At 37.0% G+C, this 25,363-nt stretch overlaps 1 protein-coding gene and 2 long non-coding RNA genes across 12 annotated transcripts in view; 1 reads left to right on the top strand and 2 right to left on the bottom strand.

The window, feature by feature from the left end:
• LOC106006203 lies at window positions 1–18,076 on the top strand. 2 transcript variants are annotated; one of them, XR_006609016.1, is made up of 5 exons: window positions 1–107; window positions 2,282–2,348; window positions 9,579–9,761; window positions 14,342–14,487; window positions 17,569–18,076. It is a non-coding gene; the product is annotated as an uncharacterized LOC106006203 (long non-coding RNA). The 2 variants fall into 2 exon arrangements; XR_006609017.1 differs by having other exon boundaries at window positions 17,585–18,075.
• MECOM (MDS1 and EVI1 complex locus) overlaps window positions 1–25,363 on the bottom strand; it is a 543,555-nt gene that overhangs the window by 65,553 nt on the left and 452,639 nt on the right. The gene's annotated exons all lie outside the window — the stretch shown is intronic.
• LOC101684148 overlaps window positions 14,381–25,363 on the bottom strand; it is a 23,427-nt gene continuing 12,444 nt past the window's right edge. Inside the window, exon 3 of the long non-coding RNA XR_199727.3 lies at window positions 14,381–14,459. This is a non-coding gene — a long non-coding RNA (uncharacterized LOC101684148). The remainder of the gene's footprint in view (window positions 14,460–25,363) is intronic.

Below are 25,363 nucleotides of genomic sequence, written 5' to 3' on the forward strand. Positions count from 1 at the left end.
GCCCTGCGCCTAGCGCGTGGGCCCGCCGGCGTTTCCCGGGCTCCTGGCCGAGTGCACCCGGCAGTCCAGACAACGCAGACACCGGCCTGAGCAACGGCTCGCTCTACGTAAGACATTCTCTTCTCCAAACAGGGCCAAAAGAGTAAACGCCCTCTCTCTGAAACCTTGAAAGATTTATCTAGAGAGATGGGGGATTATTTAGCCTCGTCGTTATTATTTTATTAATGTCGTCATCAGTCTTGCTCTCTACTGAATAACTTGAGAAAGGCTAAAGGAAATCATTAGAAGGACCCGGGCAAACACTAAATATTAATCTCTCTCCCTCGCTCTTCCTCTCCGCGCCCCCTCTCTTGTTTGATTGTATAATAACTTCGTGTAAAGACAGAGTCCCCTCACTTTTTCCGGACGACACAGCTGGAAGTTTAAAAGTAGGGTCCTGAAATCCCTGGGTCGTGAGATGGGCCTCATTTCTCATGGAAGGAGCCTCTTGCTGTTACAAGAACCCCTTAGGAGAAGACCCTGACCCACCTCCTCCCACCAAAAGTGAAACAGAAGAGGAGACAGAGGGCTGGAGAAGACTGCTGCAAGGGGCTGGTTTTTTCTCCCTGGTTAACTTGCTTTCCATCAGGAGGTTTCTAAAACAATAAATAAATACAAGGAGCCAAATACCACCACCAATTCCCTTTATTCCTTGGGATTTCTGGTGAAATCTGTTTACAGTAGTTCCTGGTTACAAATTAATCTGCAAAAGCCGCTGTCTGCTCAGCAGTAATCAGTAACATGCGTGTTCTGCAGTGTTTAGCGCTGCCCTTGAAATGGGCTATTAAAAATAATGGTTTTACTATAATCTCAAACCAACTTTAATTTGCAAACATGTATCAAGACAAATGATCTAAATATTAAGGGAATGGAGTGGAAGAATGTACTAGATAGAACAAATGTATAGCTCTGGGGAAAGCAGAAAATAGAGTGATTCATCAGCAAAGTTTAAAAAGAGAATCATACTTTTAAAACATTTTTTTCCCAGAAGGAATTAAAATATTGTTTTTTTCTGTCTCATTCTGTTAATTGTTGTTTACCAGGAAAAAGGTACTGGAAAAGATGAGGTTCATGTGTGAGTTGATAGATTTTTCTGGGAGCTGTAAAGATCCCCCTTTGGCTGATGGCAGGGCTGAGGTGGGAGAGGTTAATGTGTTTTCTTCCTGGTTTGAAAAGGGCATAAACCCTCCTCAGGCCCCTTCCTTCCTCCCCCATCTGCGTGGATTGCAGAATCTTTAAAACGTTCAAAGATTTCCAATAAGGCCACTGACTCGCCTTCATTGTGTAACTGTTTATTTAAAATAAGTCAATATATTAGTTAAAGCAGTAAGAAGTTAGTGCTCCAGTATTCAAGTGATTCCCACAAGACTGTAAGCTGATGCCTCTTTTAAGCCTTAAACTTCATGGTTGTCCCAGAAGTAAAAGTTCTGCTAATGGAGACCCTATGGGCATGGTACATTCCAGCACATCATTAAAGGAAAGAAAAGCAGTCCAGCCAAAGCCAGATGAAATAACTGCACTGTCCACTTTTAATAGGCTTCCTGTGGACAAACAGCCCTGTAACACTCTGCAGAGGACAATATTTAAAAACAAGACAACTTGCTGGCAGTTTTCAATACCATAAAGTTAATAAAGTATGTTCCCATTCACCCTGACATTATGTTTTTAGTTTATAGAGGAAGGCACTTTATAACCTCAGCCTAAGTAGAGTTCCCTTAATTCCACAGCTTTGGGTTTCTTGAGGTGGCTAAATATACACTGAAGTTCAAGCTTGACATTTTTGTTTTAACACTGGGGTTTTTTTTTTTTTTTTTTTTTTTTTGTAGCTTTTCAAGAACATACAAGTGCATTTTTACATTTCCAAAGTGCAGTTTCATTCATGGAGATCCTGTTAAATCTTGTTTCATACAGTTCACATCAAGAAGCATGAAATAATCTGAGAAATTGACATTTGGCCGAACAATAACTGCCTGCTAATTAAATTAGCTTCATGTATAGATATTGATGTGTGTTTAAAAAGAAAATCGATGCTTCCTTTTCCACATGGGAATAGGATTTTGTAAAATTTGACTTAACTGAGACAAAGATAAGAAAAATACACGTCTTTAGGATTCAAGAGACTCCCCATTGATTCTCATATAAATATTTTTCCCAATACAGAAACTCCAATTTGTCTCTACTATCTTTCCCTCCAAATTCTTGACCACCTACAAGTTCTTCTCCCAAATCCTTTTACCTACAGAGTAAGCTTTGTAATGAAGCATAACATCTAGCAAGAGAAACCAGATCAGAAAGCCATGGAATCAAAGGTAATATTTTAATTTTAGTTTATATGTTTTAATCAGGGAAGTATCTCACAAGATGGGCCTCCTAAATTTGAAGGTGAATTCTGTGGTCCTGGGTAGGTAGACCCCCAACAAAACAGTCTAGCACAATAAATTTACAAACAAAAAGAATTCTGAATGTCTATAATCACCAACAAATACCATCCTTGCTCAGGAAAGATATTTCTGGTCTCACTTGATGGACTTTTTTTTTAAATCTATGGGTGTGGGGGAAGAAACTGTTGGGAAAAAAAAAAAAAAAAGAAAGAAAAGAAAGAAAAGAAAAAAGGAAATTAAAGGTAAAAAAAAAAATGTAAATAAAAAATTTCCCTTGGTCTGGAAATGGGCCCTACTGAAAGCATGTTAATCTCCACCTCAGTAATTTGGTTCTCCAGGAGAAGACAGAAGCCCTGCTGCTGTGCCCTGCACTTCATAAATCACATCTTTATGTGGACAAGGTCAGGGCACCTAACAGCTCAGACATGGGCCTTTGCAGTGGCTCGAGGATTCAGGCATGTTTACTCTCCCGCTTGGCTCTCCGAGGAGTAGTCCAGCACGCTTCTAATTACTTTTGATTATTTTCATTTGCTGGGGTCAGTCTGGCTTGCCAGGACTGCTGGAGGGTTGATTTCCTACAAATCTTGATGTCTTTGTAGGACGGCACTGTGTGCGTTCAGAATTAGCACCCCGTTATTGTCCCTACAGCATGGGATCCGTCATAACAGATACTGTGATATAAAAGTTTCCCCAGTGAATACTTCTTATTTTATTAATTAACTACACAGGCATTATCACCTATCTGATCTTTAAAAGAAAAAAAATTGCAGATGACTTGCTTACCAGTTGAGTGTTTTATAGTATATTTGGCCAGAAGGAAAGCGAATTTCTTTTTCTTTCTTTCTTTTTTTTTTTTTTCTTTGACTTTAAATATATTTAGTAATGACTAGTAGCTCTTTGGAAACTAAGATGAAATACTTTGCTGAGACAACAGCTCTAGCGAATAAATTACTATAGTCAGAGATTTATTTCCTAAACTCCAATTAAGACTGCCATATTTAAAATATTTTTTGTTGGGCTATTTTGATGTATTTCAGGCCTAAGCTATTACGCTGAGTGGTTATGTTGTGTGTAAAACACAACAACAAAAAATTTATACCAAGTTTAAATGAAAACACTGTTATAAAAACTTGAATAAAATATAGTAAAATTTTGGTAGAGAGAGAGAAACAAAACGCCATTTTTCTCTTCTTTATCCACCCAAAAAAGAAATGGTTAATGATCTGATGTGTATACATTGAAATGTGCCTTAAAAATGATGAACAAATAAACATTCACAAAAACTGAAAAACAGATATTCACCAAGGAACATATAACACATCAATCTGGTTGTTTGGAAAATAAGCATTGTAGATCACTGAGCAAAAAATTACTATTATATTTTCTTTTTTTAGACAATAACTTGGGTCATGATTATAATTAGTCTCAAAAAGCCAAATCCCTCATTCTTCCTAACTTTAGCTCAAAGAATGAAATGCTCTTAGCCTTAACCTCTTTTAAGAATTTACTTCTTTTAATTATTTTATTAATTTTAATTAATTCAATCTTTCAAGACATTATTCAATAACTTTAGGGTCAGCTTCTTCCCCGAGGCTATAAGAACACCATTCCAATGTGCTTTTAAGACTCACAATTATGTGGGGAAAGTGAGTTGGGAGACATTTGTCTACTCCTTTCTCCACTCATAGCTATGTGTCTATAGGTAAGTCACTGAACCTTTGAGTTGGTTTCCATGAAAGTTTCATAATATCAGCCCAACAGGAGTGTTGGGAAAATAAACTGGGTAATGTGAGTGTGGACTACTCTGAGTTCATGGGAACAAGTCAAAATACTGTACATTTTGCACTACTGGTATTGGGATACTGGGTTGGACTAGACTTACATACACATGCAGTGAGGAAGACAGTCTAGTCTGTATTTTGAGGAATGGCAAAATATAAGTATTTTTCTATCCTCTTTCTTCCATTTCAATGCCAGTTGCCCTAATCCTTACCCTGACCTACAGAACAGAAGAATTTGAAGAAAAATGTTTTTCCTCTCTCAAGCTGTGGTACCCCCAAAGATGTCTGTCTCTGTCTGGCTTGCAGCTGAGTTTGTTCTCCACCCCCACCCCCTTACCCCCTCCACCCCCCGCCCACCCCGGCTTCCCCACTGTATTCTCTGCCAATCAGTGAGAGAGCTCTGAGGCAGAGGGAAAATGCCATTGAGATTCAAGATCCCTAAAGACCGCGTTAGGCAGCCACGTACACATGTACACACACCTAAACACACACGCATCTAGATTAGTTTTAGATCAACGTTTATTACCAAGGCCAGGAAATTTATTCTCTCCTGTGTCCTCTGGTGGGTTCTGAGTGCCAGAATAGCAAAAATTGGGTCTATCTTATTTGCATCTATTGCCCAGAGCCTAACTCAACACTAGGCATACAGTAGGTATTCAGTAGATGTTTGCTGAAAAAATATACCAGGACCTTTCTTGATTTTCATTCCCACCTAGCTTGGAAGCCCAGCTTGAATGCCTGTTAGCTCTTGTCTGAATTACTGCAATGACCTCCTAAAAGATCGTCTGACCACAGCTTATCTTCCCACCAGTTTATGCTCAACACTGTTCATCTTCCCAAGTATCAGCTATTAATCACTTCCCTGTTTAAAATTCTTCCATGGGTTTCAGTTGTCTAATGCAGTATAAACTCATCCCATTTTTGAAAATTATATAAAGCCATAAATGAAAATCACTTAGAATCATGCATGGTGCCCAGCATATGGTGAATAAAAATAGTTATTATTACTGAAATAATTGTTATTATAATCATTACCTTCCTCAGCCTACAAGTCATTTTGCTTTGATTGTCTTGGATAATATCTTATCTGCCCAAAGACCCCTCCATTTTATGCCCTGTGATTCCCACCAACCAAGTTTGACCTTTTCATCATTCACCCCAAATCATCTGTGCTTCCCTCCTGGTTTATATCCAGTTCTATCTTACCTTACAGTAGTATCTATAAAGGTCCTCAGGGTTCATTATTAAAATAATCCAAAACCCTCCTGAAGGGTCATTGTAAGATTCATCAAGATGGAATCAAGTTTGGGGCGCCTGGGTGGCTCAGTGGGTTAAGCCGCTGCCTTTGGCTCAGGTCATGATCTCAGGGTCCTGGGATCGAGTCCCGCATCGGGCTCTCTGCTCAGCAGGGAGCCTGCTTCCCCCTCTCTCTCTGCCTGCCTCTCCATCTACTTGTGATTTCTCTCTGTCAAATAAATAAAATCTTAAAAAAAAAAAAAAAAAAAGATGGAATCAAGTTTTATTCATACTGACATCTTCAGCAGCTTCTTTTCATAATGGGCTGAAACCACCTCTGAACTTTCCTTGCAAGTGTGAATTAAGCATAGCTAGATGTATGAGGAATTGCTACATTTACTATCCAAGACAACTGGACTACTTAACATTGTTCCCCATGGGAATCATTTGATGAACTGATAAGTCTTTTTCAGGGAATTTTAAGATAGAAATTCCTACCACTGCTATTTCACCTACTTCATTGCTCCCCATCACTCAAATGTCTCTTTCTGTACTATCTGCCCTTTACCTGAGTGCCAACCTGGGCAACATCTTGGATTCTTTCCTTTTCCTTTCCTTAACCCCAGTAAACAGTCATTGCCTTGGTCAGTCTGTTCAGTTGTTTCCATGGGCCCTTCACCTTCCCACTGGCACTGGCCTGCTGGAGGCCCTGGTCATTGTAGGCCTGAATTTTGTGACATCTTTATACCAAAAATACGCCTTCCTGCAATAATGAAGTTCTAAAAATGTCCTACCTTTAAAAACAAAATAGGTAGAAAACAAAGAAAAAACATGCTAATAAAGATTCCGATGGACCCCATTCTGCTAGAGAATAAAGCCCCTAATCCCAAGTACAATCTCCTCTCTAATTTGGTGTCAAATTTATCTTTCTAGGTCCATTTCCTAATTCTTCCCTCTAAACAAATCTTCAGCTCTGGTTAAAGCTAAGGATGTAAGCAGAAGCATTTGGTCCTTTAACTGTGTTCATGTGGGCTCTTCATGTTTCTTTGATAGTCACAGCATTCAGGAGATGAAACAATAGCAATAATAATTCTATTTGTCAAGCTCATACACAGCGCTCTAGACACCCTTCCTTGAAATTCTTACAGTACTCATTATTAAAATCAATCACTGGTCAGTCCTCATATTTAGGGTCACTGGGAATATTTTTGTTATTTGCCAACCTACCTATAGGCTCTTTAATGGCAAGAAACACCCGACACACCAGCATTTTCTATTCAGTGACTGGTTAACAGGTATTCCCTGGAAATGTGTTCTATGGTTAAATAAGGTGATAACTCCCATTGGGGCTTCACAATGAACATCAACATGGTAAATGCTCTAAGACTCTAAAAGCTTCAGTAAAGAAACCTTTTGACTTGTTTAATGGGGCATCAACAAAAATATTTAAACATGAATGGAAAGCCCCTTGCCTTTTCCACTGGGACATGTAAGGGAAATAATTTTATGTTACTTTGCATCCGTTTCAGAAAAGTATAAATGTATTCTTCTAAATATTTTTTCTATCTGTTGATTTTTTTTAACTCTTGATCAAAAATGTTACTTCAAAATTTTAATAGAGGAATAGACACAAAAACTAAGGCTCAACTTTTCATTCAAATTGAAAGCATCTGAAAAGTCTATCAAGCTCACAAGAGAAGTAGGTTATCAGTAAACTCTAGCCAATTGATCCTCGCCCTGTGAACTGCTCTAATTGTATTTGAGAGTATGGTACTGAGAGCCTTCCAAAGGAATGTGTGTAATCTCATTTCGAAATCAACCCACTCTTTCCTACCCTCTTCCATTACAATCTCTCCTCAAGCATAGATTTTACCATGGGCATATTTACACACAATGTTTTACATTATTTAGGCTTTCCTTAATAAGATTTGGCATTATCTAGATCTGTACTTCCCCAGGAGGGGGAAACAAAAAAAGCAGCAAGTCAATCTCAGTCTAAGAATCCCTGAATTAAATGTTTAAGAATTTGCCTTTTTTCTAGTTTTTGATATTGGATTCATGTGTTGTGCCTGCAGATGGCTGCTTAGCCACTAAACTAAGTGGACTTTAAATCAGATGGCATACAAAATTACAGGAATTTGATCTTTAGATAAACCACAAACCTTGATGAACTAACGTTGTTCCAGATGAATTAACTCATCATCCTGAGGAACAGAACATTTCACAGGAGCGACCACACAATCTTCTTTGTAAAGAACGCTAATGACTATGATTAGTTTGTCATCTATTGGAAATGCTTGCTTTCTAACTAGAGAGGCATACACTGAACAGGGAGTTCTGGCCCCAGAATTAACACTCCACTCCAAAGCTTTGACAGTATGTGCTGATTTTATGACGTGTATGTTACAGAATTATTAAGAAACAATAGGCTAATTTCTTATCAATAATTTAGTGAAAGATTTGTCTTTTCTCTATGTTGGAAATTCTAAAATTCCATTTTATTACATCAATGGCCACAGCCAGACACTTTAACAATAAAAAAATTTAAAAGAGCCGGGAAAAGTGTGTTGGGCTTACAATTCATTGAATGGGTGTCACATCTCTTTTGAAACATATCAAGGGTAAAATGTCAAAATATATTCCAACAGTTGGTTAAAGTACCAATAAAATCCCAGTATCAGTATGAATATACAGACATTGATTTCAGCCATGGTTTTAAAAATATCTTCTGTAAATTTTGTTGAGTCAATCTTCAGCATCAAATAAAATCCTAATATAGCCTGTCTATAAACTCCAGAATTAAGTACTAGTCAACTTCCAAGATGCAGATTCTCAAAAGGTATTTGTGTTTTGATATGTAGTTCTTGGCTGGAAAACAAATCCAGGCTTGCTAATGCAGTGCCCTACAACTAGAATGGAGAATGCCAGAAGGGATATGAATGGAAATACTTAAAGAGGAAAGAAAAGTATGCACACTGATTCACACATAATTTCTATCCCCATATGATATGGACTACAAATTTACAAATAAAACATGGAACCAAGTAATAAGATGGAGAAAATTGAAATTATGAGCCTAGGAAGGTAAGATTGAAATGACTACAGATTTTAAATTTTAAACTCATGCTTTTGTGTAATACCACATTGCATCTTATACACGTTTATATTTTTCCTCCCCACTTCCACTCTTACAAGAAGCTAACAAAGTTTGTATGTCCTCAAAAATATGGGTAGATGAACCAAATTGAAATGATTTACTAAATACTCTGGCTATGTAATGTGTTTGTATTAATTTTGTGGGTTTTGTTGTTTCTGCAGAAAGTATCATAATAAATGTGTATCATTTCTTATGCATATCTCCTTGGTAATCAATTCTAAACTATTTCAGGAAAGTCATTTGAAGTCTTTACAAAATATATTTTGCTTAATTTTAATCTTGGAAATTATTGTGATGTTGTAACATATACATATTCAAGTTACTGATGTTCAACTACTGTGAAGAGAAAGAAAGGGAAGAGGAAGAGAGAGAAGAAGGGGTTTTGAGACAGAGAAAGAGAGAGAGAGAAAGACTGAATGATCTTTTATCCAGAAAAGAGAATGAGGTAGAGACATGAATCATCTGTTCTCCCAATAGGAATCAGGCATCAAATGCCTTTTGTGATGAATATCTTGTTGTGTTGAGTATGTAACTCTCACATTTAGAGATATGCACCTCTCACACAATGCAGCATCTGAGTGCAAATACTATACATTACTTTCTCTGACATTCAACCAAAGCCAAGGTGACTCACATCAACACTGGTGGTTTAAGGGCCAAGCAAGGGAAATTTGGATTACACCTGATTTCCAATTACTTGCTTACTGCAGAATGTAAGCCCTCAATAAAATGTAAACTGATAGAATATGGTTTAGGTTTTAAAAAATATTTCATAGCAGTGACAAAATAAGTAATCAAGACAAATAAATGAATGCAACATTTCTATCCAAATTCTTCCCTGTCCCACCAAATTTTGCTTAATGTTGTCCAGGTGATGTGGTGGATCCTGCAGGATTCACATGACCCAACTCTCAGATCACTCATACCCAGGATGTGTTGTCAACAGTCTGTTTTTGCAAATAACCTGCCTCTTGTATCCTTTAGTAGGGAAGGTGATGGACTGAATGCGGTAAGCTGCCAGAATGAAACAAGAAGATCTTCTTCCCAGGTCTCTCCCTTCCTGCGAACATGAGCTCACTCAGGCTCGTGAGCCCTCAGTCTCATCTACGGTTTCCAACTAAGCTGTAGCACTCTGATGTGGGAGGTTGCGATGGACTCTTCATCTAGGTATATAATACTGAGATAGTTGCTTAAATTTCTTGATGCAGTCTTTAAAATGATAATAATGGCCCCTATATCATAGGTTATCAGGATTAAACTGGAGATAATGTATATAAAGAACTTAGTATATTGGGGCACCTGGGTGGCATAGTCACTTGGGCATCTGACTCTTGCTTTCTTTTTGCTCAGGTCTGATCTCAGGGTTGTGAGACTGAGCCCCACGTTGGGCTCCAGCCTTAGTGCAGAGTTGGCTTAGGTTTCTCTCTCCCTCTCCCTCTCCCTCTTCCTCTCCTCTCCCACACATCTTCCCCTGGCTCATGCTCTTGCTTTCTCTCTCAAATAAATAAATAAAATCTTAAAAAATTACTTAGCATAATGCCTGGGGCATAGCAGAGACTCATAAGGAGGAAAGACAGTGTAGTGATTAAAACTGCAGACTAGAGTAGGACAGCCTGGATTTAAATCACAGCTTCACTATATGCTAGGCTAGTGACATGTGCCTCAGCTTCCTCATCTGTAAATGAAGATAATGATAGTATCTCATAGGGCTATTGAGATGATGAAATAAAATAATCCACACATAGCACTTAGGTCAGCACATAGCATGTAAACACCTCATAAACATTAGCTATCATTAAAAGTCCTAACTATAAAATAGTTATCTCTATATAAATGCCTTCTATAGTTTATTCTTCTCAGACATCCTCACATTCGAAGACAAACGTTTTTTCTCCTAATTTATTTTTTGCCACTCAGGTAGAGGTTGTTTCAGAGAAACAGAAATGGAAACAGAGAGCACCAGAGAATAACCAAAAGAAGCAATACGAATAAACACTCATTATGGTCCCTAACATTAAATTAAGCTTTCCAATGCTAGTGAGGAGAAGTATTTCCTAAGAGAAGAGTGTCTTGGAGATAGGTGAAAGAAAGCACATGAAGAGAAACAGGAGTCTTCATGATTCTACTGGAAGTCACGTGTTTTTACAGTAAACCTTGAACAGAAATGTTTGAATTACAGTTCAGTCGTAAGTTGAGCTAAGCTACTGAACAAAACAATTCTTCAAAATGTGGGGGAAATGAGACATGAAGCATTGGAGGGAAAGGAAAGAAGATACGCAGAGTGAGATGCTGGTGTGAAATGCAGAGCATCAGAGTCGAAGGAGTGCCGTCTGCGGCGTAAAAATCTGTTCTGTTGGCTGGGGCCACAAATGCGAGAGAGTGGCCATCAGAAATGTATCTCCAAAGCTGGTCAGATCTTCAGATGACCGCAGCTACCATCTTCACTGAAACCTGATGAGACCCTGGGCCAGAACCACCCAGCTAGCTACGCGGCTTCTGATGTCCTTAAGAACTGAGGATACTTAGGAACCATAGCAACTGAAAATCATGACTGTTTAGTATTGTTTTGAGCCACGAAGTTTGGGAGTAACTTATTATGCAGCAATAGATACAAAATACAGCAGCCAAAGCTCTTTGGTGGATATGGAGAATTCAGTGGCCTGACCTTCAGTCATCAGGGCATTAAGGCCTGTGAAGGAGCACCCCCAGCCCGCATTTGGCCCCGTGGGCTGTAGCTCCAAAGGGACGCTTTCACGCTCTCATCTAACAATACCCACTTCCATTTCTGCTCATGAACTGTTGCTCAATATTCTCATTAGGACTCCCTAGAAGCCATAAAATTAAGAAGCATTAGTGACTAAGACTTGATAAGGCCTAATTATGGAATGCTTTCCAAAGACTATTGGACTTTAGGCTATACTGGATTGAAAACAGAAAAAGGCAGTCACGACAAGTTTCAGAGTGGTGACATTATGGCAAGATTTCGGAAAGTTTTGTGTTCTGTCTCCAGAGCCATCACATAGGACATCATGGTTTGGGAACATGTACCAAACGAGGGTTAGCTACTTTGCAAATTCAGACTGATTTTTGTTGTCTTTATAAAAGGACTAAGATGTTGATCTTTGAACAAAGAAGTGTCTTGCTAAGCTGTTTCCCAGGAGTTGCCCCCAGTTCCAGCCCAAAGCTAGGAGAAAGGCAATACAAACATATCAATATCAAATGCATCAATGAAAAAGAACACTAGCAATTTCTTTCTCTCCCCTTCCGCCCTCCTCATGGACTAGGACCTTGCCCCTTGCCTGAGGTAGCAGGACCTCTCCTAGGAGCTACAACCACTTCTGATAAAGTGGCTGCTGGCTACCATTCCCAGAGGCTCCCCGAGAGATTGCCAGGTTTGCCCAAGTACCAAGCAAACTATATCAGACAGGACACAGAGCATAGGAGGGATACCCATTATCCTTTCCAAGGGATATACTTTCCACTTAAATTAATTAAGCCACTGAGGTTACAAAACCATGAAAGGGCATGACAAGTAAAATTATCACCATAATAAAACTGAGAAAGGAGAAGCAGACATTAGAGAACTTGCCTGAGGTCCCAATGCTAGTAAGTGCTGGGCCTGTGGCTAGAAAACAGAACTTTTTGATTCTTAGCAAATGCTTTTCCCATAGTGCTAGTGGTTCTCCACCTATCTCAGCAAAGAGGCTGGAGATATATATATATATATTTTTTTTTTTTTTTCTCTTCCAGAAAATCTGATAATTTTATTTATCACTCCACTTCACTTTGATATTTCCTTTGTGGTTTTCATTTTTAAACATTTTCTTTGAAGCTTTTCAAATTACAAAAGTAATATATGTTTTGCCAATCAAACAATACAACACAAAGGTGTTTCACTTTTCAGAGGCAATCAATATTCAGCCCAGTTTGTTTTTCTTGTGGTATTCTTTGCTCACACAAAACAAAGAAATATATGTATTTCTATAAAAGTTTCAATATTTGTTTTTACCAAAATAGAGTTATATAGTACATAGCAGTCTAAAACTTCCTTTTTTGAAAGTGGGAATGGATCATAATCTCTAAGTTAGGAAGTCTATGTCTAATTTTTTTTATAAAAATTTTTTTTTTAAGATTTTATTTGACAGGCAGAGATCACAAGAAGGCAGAGAGGCAAGTGGAGAGAGAGGAGTAAGCAGGCTCCCTGCCGAGCAGAGAGCCTGATGCAGGGCTCGATCCCAGGACCCTGGGATCATGACCTGAGCCGAAGGCAGAGGCTTTAACCCACTGAGCCCCAGGTGCCCCAGTCTATGTCTAATTTGAAGTTCTTTTTCTAATTACTGTATGCATACAAAAGACCACATGTACACACACACACACACACACACACACACATTTTGCATGAACTCTTGGGTTTCAGAATAACTCTGGAATGTCTCCTCTATCACAAACCATGCTCTCCAATGCCTTGGCTCTTGATTCACAGTTGAAAATAACCAAGCTAAATATGCTGCAGGGTAAGGTTTAGAAACCAAAGGAAATAAAAAATTAATATAAACCACTGTCCCTGCTGTTCAGGCTCATGCAATCTATCTAGAGAGACAAGACTAAGCTACTTGAAAGAACAGCAAATAGCACAAGATTGTAAGTCATTAAGTACTAAATTATGTGGCTCAAATGATAAGTGCTACAAAGATTCAGACAGGAGAGAGATGTGTGAAGGCTGGCATGTGAGAGAAGCTTTACGGGACAAGTGAGACTTGTACTCATTCAAAGTCTGGCCGAAAGTGGAAAAGAGTATTTCTGGGGATTTTACTATGTGCCAGACATAAGTTAAATGTATTTTCAATGTTTGCTTCATTGCTTTGATAAAACCCAGAATCTCTATTGTTCCTCAGGTGTATAAAATCATCCCTATATATTTAAAAAATATGATTATAGTATCTTAGGTATGTGTATACTCTTGTGTGTGATTTAAGCAAAGATTAATTTTCTTGATGGATTCAAATGTACCAGGCAGATTTATGCTCAGTGCTGGGTGAATCTGTTAACATGAATTAGAGGAACATTGAAAAATAATTGTTCTGGTAAAAATCTAAAAGCAGTAGATGATTCATGAAATTTCTAGGGTAATTTTTTATTAACCTAAGAATAACTGATAACAGCCTTAAAGTACATATCCAGGCATAATGCTTTGTAGGTAAGCTAGACATATCTGATTTCAGAGAATGGGGTTTTCCATATTCTTGAACAACGAAAGATGCAGTCTATGTCATAGTCAACCTATTTGCAATAGTAATTATAAAAATAACAAAAATCATAAAACACTTCCAAATTTTAAGCATAATGCCTAAATATATATGCTCATTGCTGGTGTGTGTGTGTATGTGTGTTGTAAGCCCTTTAAAATCAACCCATGGATTTAACTTTTTTGTAAATTGTTTGTTTTTTATTATAAATCTTTTTTTTAAGACTTACTGATTTATTAGAGAAAGAGAGAGAAGAGGAAAGGGCAGACGGAGAGAATCTTTCAAGCAGATTCCCTGCTGAATGCGGAGCCCCAGACAGGGTTCAATCTCAGGACCCTAAGATCGTGATCCGCTCCAACACCAAGAGTGGCTCAACTGACTGAGCCACCCAGGCCCCCAATATCCATCATTTCTTTTAAAGCAGGTGTCTTTAAATATTTTTATTTTTCTGACATCAGTCAGTCTGTTAATTTTACTCATTCATTCATTCATTCTGGGAAGAAATCAGACACGATCTTTGCCGAATTCTCATCTTTAATCCTCCAATGGCAACAATGTGACAAATGAACTGGGGTGCAGCAAGTGGATTCCAGGTGACCAATTAGCAAGCAGCTGAAGTCTCAGAAGCAAGAGATAATGATAAGATGGTAAGACATATAATAATCATAATACAATCATGTATTAAGTCTCTCTTCTATGTCAAATGCTTACTATGCATCATTTCATTTAATAACTAACAGGCTATAAGTGATTATTACCCTTGTTTTATAGATGACAAAACTGAACTCAGTAAGATTGAGTAAATTACTTGCCCTAAGTCACAACTGTTAAGTATTAAAGATGGGAATCAAACCCTGATCAATAATGACTGAATATTTCTGCTATAACCTTTTCCCCAAACTGCACTACCTCAGACATAAAGATCAGAAAGATTGGTCTCCTAATTTGCCAAAGAAGTCATCTGTCTGATATTAAGAGTTGAAATTCAGGGTCACTCTGAGCCAACCACTGACTGACGGGGAGCCTAAGGGATGCTAACCTTGGTTTAACAAAGCATATTAGATAAATGAAGAAAGAGCCCACAAGGGGCATTTTCAAGACCACTATAAACTCTGGAGACATCAGTGAATCTATAGAGCATATAAGTAATTAATGCAGCCATTCTGCAAATGTGAACACGAAGGCCAGAGAAGAGACATAATGTTCCTAAGGCTCAATCATAATCAGAGTAAGGACAAATTTGTACCAATGCTTGGTTTATGGCATCATCCCATTTTTTTCAGTTACTCTCTCATTGATGAACATACTTTAACTGTAGTCCATTAGGAAAAAACACATGAAAAAGAAATTCAGTACTCGAGACAGAGAGGCACTTCTTAGAAGTAAAATTTTAATCCACTAAGGTTCTCAAAAGTGACCTCAGAAAGCGTATTACCTACCTATCCTCATCTTACGTTTGTCACTTAGATTTGTGTAAAAATATAAAGGTGAAAGTAAAAGAAAACAAAACAATTTCTTAATTTTCTGTCCACAACCATGCATCTGGCATAATAGGGATGCTAGTAAAAACAATGAAATTCGATGTTTAACATTATGTCACTAAACCATAATTATGTCTCTTTGCCCACGGAAGGTGGTTGGGGTTATTAGTGGCAGTTTCCTCCTAAATCCAGAATGCTGGCCCTTGCTATCAGCTTCCTTATCTGATTCTTTACACTGCTTCAAACTTCCTTGTGTTATTATCATTGAAAAACACTTGCGGTCTGCATCCTGGGTGCAAGCCACGGACCCCCTGGTGTATTCTTGTCTAAGCCAGATTCCTAGTAAAGTTTTCCGACAAAAGTCTGTTCTACATAATAGCCAGCTTAAGTTTTGACAGGAAATAAGTTGGTTTACAGAATTAAGTCTTAAAGTAGGAATCAGGTCCTTTGTTTTAAGATATCTTCTAAAACTGCTTAACAAGAGCTCTTCAAGAATTTAGTGAAGACATATATGGATGCATGCAATCAGATAGCAGCTAAGATTTCACCTTAAAACCTTCCAGTAATAGAAATGAAGTGTTTACTGTGCCATTAGAGAACGCATTTTCAGACTCTGACTGTGCTCAGTGAGCGTTTACTCCAGTGAGAAATTAGATGAAAATGCATCACGAAAACAAGGTGAAGTTGTAAAACTGATTAACCCCAGTAACCAAAGGAGATACAGTATAATCAAAATGTTGCAACTGCCCCGGATGGTCAAGCCATCTATAATATACGAGAAGTTTGTAATTAGTCTATGTTTTTCATCACTAGGAAAAAAATACGGGGTTTGAGATATCATGTTTAAAGCTCCTAAAGAACCCGAAGTTGTCATGCTAAATACAAGAGATCTAAAGATCTGCTGTTACACATCCATTACATTTAGTGGGCTGTCCTACTGGCTTTTTTGAAGTGCTATATACATGATATTGCCGGGCGAAACACTTTATGTACCATACGAAATTTGAGGCATAATGTTTAACGTTCACGAGATAAGTTAACAAAACTGTATGCTGGTGACTTTTTTATTTCCCTGTTTTATGTTCTTCAAATACTTTAAGGAAAGATAAACAAGAAGGTAGGAGAATAAAATGTGCCTTTTCCTTCTACTTTTTTCACTTTCTTTCCTAAATTAAATTACAACTGCTGATTTGCACCCAAGGAAGAAATCATGTTAGAATATGCTGATTTTTTTCCCCCTAATGTTTAGATAACAGCTTTCAAAACACAGCTAAGTAAAATGTGTTTTGAGATGGAAAACATTTGGTCTTTTTTGCAGCTTTCAACAGCTTAAGCGAAGGGATTTTTAATGTTCCCAAACAGCTGGGCCATACTATGTATATCATGAATTCCACTCTCATAGAAGGATCCCTTCTCCTGCACTGTGCAGAGAGGTCCCCTTTTTTCTTCCCATTCTTGTTGTTTATCCCTAATAGCTTCCCATTATTATCACAGCTTTCTCATACGTCATGCTTACAACAGTGATGGCTGGAACTTATCCTTGAACAAAACATACACTTTGCCTTAAAAAACTATGTATGGTTTTCTATTTATTATGTGGTGGCTATAGAAAGCAACAGGTTAATATACATTAGAATAATAATAAATGACAGGGAGAGGAAGATTGCCATTCTTATTATCAGGTCCCCTTGCAACTTTCTCAAAGGTGCTACTGAACATTCCAGGACACATGATCTGAACTGCCTAAATTTTTATTACTCTCTCAACATCATTCCAAATATATAAGCAAAAGGTGTTTTTGAAGGACAGCTAAACATTTCACAATTATTTTCAAACTCCTTCCCAGGTAAAGGGTTGTACATAAATGCATCTAGGTATCAGTATTTATTTATGTGACTATAAGAAGTACAGTAGTGAAGAGGGTGTGGATGGCAATAACACACAATGCCAGTTCAACGTGAACAAAAATAACAAGCATAAGAGAAAAAGCCAAAGTGGTGTAAAATAATTACGGGATGCACATGTACTGAGGTGAAGTATATCTTAAACAACAAGCTTACTGTTTTATATCTGAAAGACTCAAAACAATAGTTTTCATACACTAAACATGCAAGCCATACAAATCTATGTTCATAAATATACTTAAATTACGTATACTATTTGTCAAGAAATAGGCAAAATGTCATTGTATACTTTTATAATCTATTACTTATTGTTTGTTTTCTAGCATGTTTTACTACTTGTCAGTTTGTCTCTAATGTAGGGGATGAACTGGATGGAAATGCTTCTGCAGCTGCATATTCAACTCCCCTGGTCCTACTGCAAAACTTGGGGCTTTCCAGCCTTTTGGGGAGGCCAGTCATTTCTAGGTGCTGAGGATGGACCGTGAGTGGAGGAAGAGGACATTTCTCCAATATATGACATAACTGATTGGCCAGGGAATTCAAGGTCCCACAAAGTAGAATGCTGCAGTGTTTATTATCTACTGTGCAGTTAGTTTTACATAATAAACAACTCTTAATATACAAGTATTTCAGATGATTAACAGTAATTCAAACCGCTTTCACAAATCCTCTATGATTGCTTTTCACCGTGGGTAATCACCCTCCAATCCCTCCTCTGGAAAGTTATTTTGTTCTTGAATAACTGAAAAATTTATATCTGTAAATAGTCTATACTTCCATGAATCACCATGCAAGCCTAAGGCAGGAAAATGATTCTGTATGCGTGTATGCACATGTAGCTTCAAATTTGTTTTTAATAAAACAATACTTTTTATTGAAACAAAAATGTGTAAATGGCTTTTAAGTACTTGCCCTTCCCAGTTCCATACTTCAATTAACAGAGTTATTATTCCCTTACCTATTAACTCTGATTCTGGAAGAGAATTTGCCTTTAAAATACTCTGTGAAATGAAATAAATAAAGTAAATGCAATAGATAAAACCCCTGAGAAATGAAAGGGAATAGCAGCTTGTCACATGAAGACAGGGATGGGGCAAAAATGACAATTCTAAGTTAAATAATTTGATCATTTTTAGAGGAATTTTTGAAACCACTTTTAGACTTTTTATAATGAGTTTTTGTTGGAAATGCTTTAGATTCCAAAGCTAACGCTGATAACTTTCTACCTTACAGTATTATCTCTTTTTTTTCCATGCCACTTTAAATTGAACTAGTTGGTTCTTTATTAAATTATGGTATTATTTTATTTTGGTTTGCCTGAGAGATATTAAGTTAAAGAATTGTAGCTGTGAAATTGGTAAATGTTGCCAGGTTGTAGATTAAAATCCTGCTAGGTCAGATTTGTTAACATCAATTGCACTCTAATTGGTTATGGGCAAACCAAAAAGATTCTAAATTCATTTCCTATGTCAACTTAAAGGACTATGTTGAACCTATATCTAATCTTTTTTTCCATATCAAAACTGTCTTGGAAACCTCATTAGTCTACTTTGTTAAATTCTTGGTGCTTAAACCTTGTAGTCAGACTGGGCTATAAATAACCAAATAATACATTGATTTTCATTGAGAGAGCTCTTCTGACTGAAACCAGACAATTGGCAAGTCACACAGAAAAGCTGGAATAAGAGGAAAAATTCAGATTTCCATACAAAGATGTAACTTCTTTAACATATATAAAAATCCAAAGAACATAGTAAAAGCAAAATATCTGTGATTTAGAATAGTAGAGTTAAAATTTATCTGCATTAAATGTACATATATTATTAGCTGAAAAGCCATGTGGATAAAAATAAAGAAATTATATTTGCTCAGATTTTGGTTTCTACACTTTAAAAAGTTATAGATAATATTTTCCCTTCATCTAGCATAAGTCCACTCCCTAAGCCTAGGTTAAATTAAATTAACAATTTGCTTTAGCTAACAAAAATAGCTATTAAGAAGAATTTGTTTTCTGTTTTATTATTTAACGTAGGGAAAAAAAATCAAACACGATTTTTAGCAGAAACATAGTTCTTAATAGCTTATCCTGGGTCACAGGTGAAATCTCTCCCTGACTTGGACTTGTTAACTAGGTAAAAGACTTGTTAGTATGATAAGAAAATCAACATATGGAGTTACCAAAAAGAGGTTAAATTTAATCTCATTAATTTGGACTGAAATAATCAACATGCTATAAAAATTTTTCATAAATGGAAATGATGGTAATTATACTTCCAAGTGTGTTCTGCTATGTTCTTTGCAAACATTCCAGAACCCAAGTGGCATAGTTTCTCTCTTATTACTAAATGTTTGCTCTGACCTCAGAGTGTTAATACAAATAAAAATATTGACATTTTTTCACACTTATTCAATATCCACTAAAAAGAAACCTAAAGTATCATTCAAAACTCAGTACATCTTGTACTTAAAAAAAAAAAAAAGGAACCTTCAAAATAGATTTCTAAATGTAAAATAATATGTCTTAGATAGTGGGAGCCAGAAGTAGCCTTTAGTTTCTCTGAATTATTCCAGCTTCCTGCTTAACCATCTTATCAGAAGTTTATCTCAATAAACAGAGAGGGGCAGCACGACACTCCGTTCTGTTCAATTCTATATGAGGCCAGTTCTACTTTTTTTTTTCATGGGAAAGAAGAAAATGTCAGCCAGCCAAAATACAAAGGCCAAGATGGTATCTTACCACTGGCCCAATGAAGTAATGTTTTAGAAAAATTATACTTAGCTATTTATATATTTCATACTGGAAATGAAGTCCCTAGACTATCACAAACTACCTTATACACATGCCTAATACTGCAAGCCCTCTTGTGACTGAGTCATCCTATTTTTTTTTTTTTTTTTTTTTAAGATTCCATTTATTTATTTGACAGAGAGAGATCACAAGCAGGCAGAGAGGCAGGCAGAGAGAGAGGAAGGGAAGCAGGCCCCCTGCTGAGCAGAGAGCCTGATGTGGGACTCAATCCCAGGACCCTGAGATCATGACCAGAGCCGAAGGCAGCAGCCCAACCCACTGAACCACCCAGGTGCCCGAGTCATCCTATTTCTACCTGTTGATTGAGATAATCTATTTTAATCATTAAAATTGTCTGTCCCAGACCTTATGAGTCAGCACCAAGTTTCTCTCTTCTCTCAGAAGTAACTTCAAATTACACTGTTTCCCAAGGTACTAAATTAGGCCAGGTCACAAGAAGGCACAATTCAAAGGTATACACACTTCTGTGGGTGCCAGAAATGCAAACTGGTTCTGCCCCCCCCCCCCATTCAGCTCAGGGTGGCTAAAGCTATGATAATTTCTTTACTCTGAATTATAAACCAGCTTCCCTAATTCTAGAAACATTCCACAAAGTTTCACAGAGAATTCACCCTGCAGTTTATCAAGGATTGGAAGACTCAGTCTCTCCTCATATAAAGGCAGCAGCTGGGGATGATTTTTCTCTATTACTATTGAAAAAGAGTACACTGTTCAACTTGGCAGCTTAACAAAAAAACCAAACTAACTGTGTTAACTAATTCTTTAAATGACCTCACAGGTGCTTTTGAGATTCTACCTATAATGTCCTTTTCCAATGAGCCCTGTAGACTTTTTGATTCTTTACGAGGAGAATATAAATTGTAAAGCCAATGGACAGTGTTTTAATTGTAAATTGCAGAACAGTCTTTTGTACACATAGGCTGAAACTCTAGAATGAGTGGATATTCCTCTTTCCATGTTGTTAGATTAATAAGAAAATTTCAAAATGTACTGCTGGAATTTGTTTTTGTTTTTACATCATTGTGTTACTTACAAATGCCTTTACATTATTTTAAGACTGTTTTCTTCTCTGAGTATACAGGCATAATTTAATTTTAAACATGCCAATTTACTACCAGAAAATACTTTATTATTATTATTTTTACTATTATTATTAATTTTGTTTTTTTAGCAAAGCAGCAGCAATAGAGAAGGTTTGGAGAAAGAAGATGTTGCAAGTAAAATGCTACTGTGTTTTTCCATTAGAGACATTTGCTGACGTCATAAGAATTAATTAAATTGCTTTAGCTCTCATGAAGAAATCTATTAATAACCAGTAATAATTAAGGTACATTGTTCAGTTTTCCTTCACCCTGAATTCCCTGTTAGGCTTTGTTCTTCTTGGAGACAGTGCCCTTGTGATTTTTTTAATCTTTTCTAATGCCTACTCCAGTGATCTGTACATAGTAGGTACCAGTATATGTTCGATAAAATGAAGTTTGAAATATTGTTTTGTAACATAGTTATTAAGCCCCTTAACATTTCATATCATGGTCATTGTAGTCCATTAAAAGGAGAAGTGTAAAAATGGTATTAAAATGTATTTAGAAATTGATCCAGAAGAAAGTGAAAATAATTTTAAACAAAACAAATGATTATTGGAATAAATAATTTGATAGTCAATTTGTCGAGTCCTTACTCCATGTCACTCTGAGGCAGAGGAAGGAAATGATGAAAATGTAGAATAAAAGGGATAAGAAGTTACTCCTCAGCTGTTGTCAAATGGAAAAGTCCCTTAAGAGAAATAGGGAAGCTTGGCCTGGGCGAAGTACCCCAGAAAACTATTAAGATGTAGATGAAGCAGTGGGGCAGGGAACTACTGGCCTTGTTTTCTAAAGGAAAGCCAGAGAACTGACTCCAGCAAAATAGAAAGTTCCCAGGAGAGTAAACATTAATACAAAAGGAACACCAGGTCACTTCAGAATGAGCAATAGGAAACTAAACCAACATTCAGTGGGCTCTATCCAAAGTAGAGTAAAAGACAGAGGAAACTCATGTGAAATCCTGCATGAAATCTAACAGGCGACACCACAAAGACAAGACCGAGGAATGAGAAAAAAGAACTCTCTTTTTGTTCTAGATGCGACAAATTTTTGCTAAGAGGAATATATGAAAAAAAATATACATATATATTTCTAAAGTCTGCCTTTCTGCCTTTAGTTTGACTTGGCATGGACATGCTATTATTACATTTAAGAGCTGGATGGTAGACACCTTCCATCAAGTAATACAATCATGCCAACTTCCCAAGATATGGATTTAATTTTTTGAGTTGTTTTGTACAGATTATTGTCTGTTGCATTCAAGATAATGTTTCCCCAACATCCTACAAAATCTGGACAAATGTCAATTTCGCTTCTTTCTTTCTTTCCTTTGGATTGTATGTTTTTACTTTACTTGCTTCTGTAATAATGCCTGTAGATATAATTAAAGACCTAAGTTTCTAGCAATTATCCCCCAAATAAATTTAATCTCAGAAGAAACAAACTGGAATAGAAAATTTCTTTCTGTGGATGGAAAATGGAACAGAAAAGAGATTATATAAAAATTGTAACTGACATATTAATGATTGCAATTTTATGAATTTGAAGATTTTGGTTGCTAATGACTAAGAGCAAAGTAATAAACCTGAAGAATGGATATGAAGATCTTCTATTCCTAGGCTAAAAGGCTATACTATGTTTCATCATGTTCAGATTCCTTACTTGGCATTATGAAGGTCTGACAGGTCAGGAGGCTGAGGACATACTTTGGTATCGTCCAAGCTCTATGGCTCACCAGCAGGTAGCCTTGACAAGTCACTCAGCCTCACTGTGCATTGGCTTCCTCACTGGGAAGAGGGGGAGAAATCTAAGGGCTCAGTACTTATCTTATTGGACTCCTGTTAAAGTAGAGTGATATTGTATATCAGGGCACCTAATAAACTCTAAGTACTATATAACTGTCAGTTAAAGGATTGTTACTATAATTATTTTATTCCCATGCCAATATTGTCTCCCCATCGTTTACTGAAAGGAGAGGATATATATATATATATATATATATATATATATATATATATATAAAATTTTGGTTCCGTTCATAGCATACCTATTTCTATCATTAGCTAACATGATAAAAAATAAGCATAGGAATAAACATAAAATATAGGTGAAAATTACAACATTTGACACTTAATAACCACTTCCTCCTTGAAATGGTCTACTTTGGCATTCATGACTCACTCTTCCCTGGCTCACCTTCTGCATCTCTAAATTCTTTTTATGGATCCTCCACTGGGGTCATTTTCTCCTCTTGCTGAGTAAAATGATGGGTTTCTCCCAGGGTTTCATCTTCAGCCCATTTTCTTTTAAACATGTCCACTGGGTTTTCTTCCAACCATTCTCAAAGCTCTAATTGTCCCACCCTCCCAGGCTGGTAACTCCCTGACAATGACATCTATCCCCTCTGAACTCCAGAGTGGTATATCCAGTTGTCCCAGAGGTGTCTTAAATTCAGTGTGGCCAGGTCTAGAAACACTTGTTCACTCTCAATCTCTGACTTGCACTATCTTAGACCCTATACCTCCCTCGTGTCTCAAACAAAACTAATCCCCAAGCCTCATGAATTGTGTTCCCTAAATTTGCCGATATCCATTGCTTCTCACTACTGCTTGCCTGTTCCATCCTTAACTATCACATTCAACTTCTTGCATCCAGACTTGTCCACATTACATGCATTCTAATGTGCAACCAATGAATTAGCTTACATACAAATCATGTTAATTTGCTACATAAAATCTTTCAGTCGCTGTCCATGACTGACAGTCTAGAGGCCGAGGAACCTAATATGACACACAGAGTGCACCATGTGGCCTCCACCAACCTTGTCAAATCGACATCTTCTTACTCCCTCCATCGTTCTTTGCAATCTAGAAGTATAAACCAGATTTGTAAGTCTACACATGCACCCTCATGGTTCAGGTTCTGAGCCTTTTGCTTTGGCAGGTCCCTCTTTCTCAGCACATAATTTCTACCCATTATTTACTAACTAACACATTCTTATTTTGAAGACTTCATCTATAGGAATGTACAGCAAATCCCCAAACTCCCAGTGGTGGGCATTTTGCTATGCTTCCATAGACCGGTAAGCAAAAGTCTCCATAGATTTTTTTTTTTTTTTTAATATCTATTGGTATATATTTACCACTAAACTCAAAGATTTCTGAGACTGGAAGAAAATGTCTTGCATATCTTTTTTTCCCTGGCTCGTATTAGATGTTTCATTAAAGTGGAAGTAAATTTTGAACAAAATGCAATTGGTCCTTCCAGTAAGTGTTTCTTTCCAACATTATTAGATATTACTAGTCTAACAGACAGGAATGGAAGCATGAGATCAAAATTATAAAGATCTCCTTTTTAATATTCTGGACTACTACAAAGGATGGGTAGAAAAAGTAACATCATAAAAAAACACAATGCAAGAAGAAACCATAAAGTAAAGATATCTTTGTATAAAGAAAAACCTAAACTCGATAACCTTATACCAAAGGTATCAGTTACACCAACAATGTTTCATGTTAATGCAGGGATTTTTTTTTTTCCCTAAAACATGGCTCCTTGTGCCTTCTAAGAAAAGAGATTCTATGGAATGGCATCCAAATAAAGGTAAATTTAGAGAAAGCAATTTAACAGCACAAGACAGGGTCATTTCTTTCTTATTTTCCCTTCTCAACCTGACACATTGTATTTTAAAATTAAACAGAAGAATATGCTGCTTCCCAGGGATTTATGCAACCATCTGGCACATTAGTCAAATGACCACCGCTGTCCATTACATATGGAATCAAGAATAACTTTATTCTCAGAAACCAGGCTGGAAGACACATTTTAAAACTCAGGCTTTTAAAAGCAGACTCTTTCTCTTCTGGTAACTATTGATTGGCCTTTCTATCACCTTCACTCACTGGGTAGCTATTTACCTGCTCTGGTGTAGAAAGCAGAAACTAGGGTCTGAAACTGGACAGACCTCTGCCTCAATTCTGACTCTGCTGATTTCTATATTGCTAGCTCTATGATCTTCAAAAGTTACCTAAACCTTTCAAGCCTTTCCCCTCTTCTACACAAGCCAGAACTCACAATGTGGCAGACATCTTTTGAGGGCTTTTTGTATATTATCTCATTCTCCCAATGATCTCAAGAAATAGATATTATTATTTTCAGTTTTCCGTTGAGAAAACAGGGGGCTCCCAGTGGCAGATATTAGTGGTCTGGATTGTAGTTCTATGTTCTCCTGCTTTTCTGTACTCATT

This window comes from Mustela putorius, unplaced genomic scaffold, assembly GCF_011764305.1.
Source record: "Mustela putorius furo isolate JIRA1106 unplaced genomic scaffold, ASM1176430v1.1 tig00003834_pilon_pilon_pilon, whole genome shotgun sequence".
Classification (NCBI taxonomy): domain Eukaryota; kingdom Metazoa; phylum Chordata; class Mammalia; order Carnivora; family Mustelidae; genus Mustela; species Mustela putorius.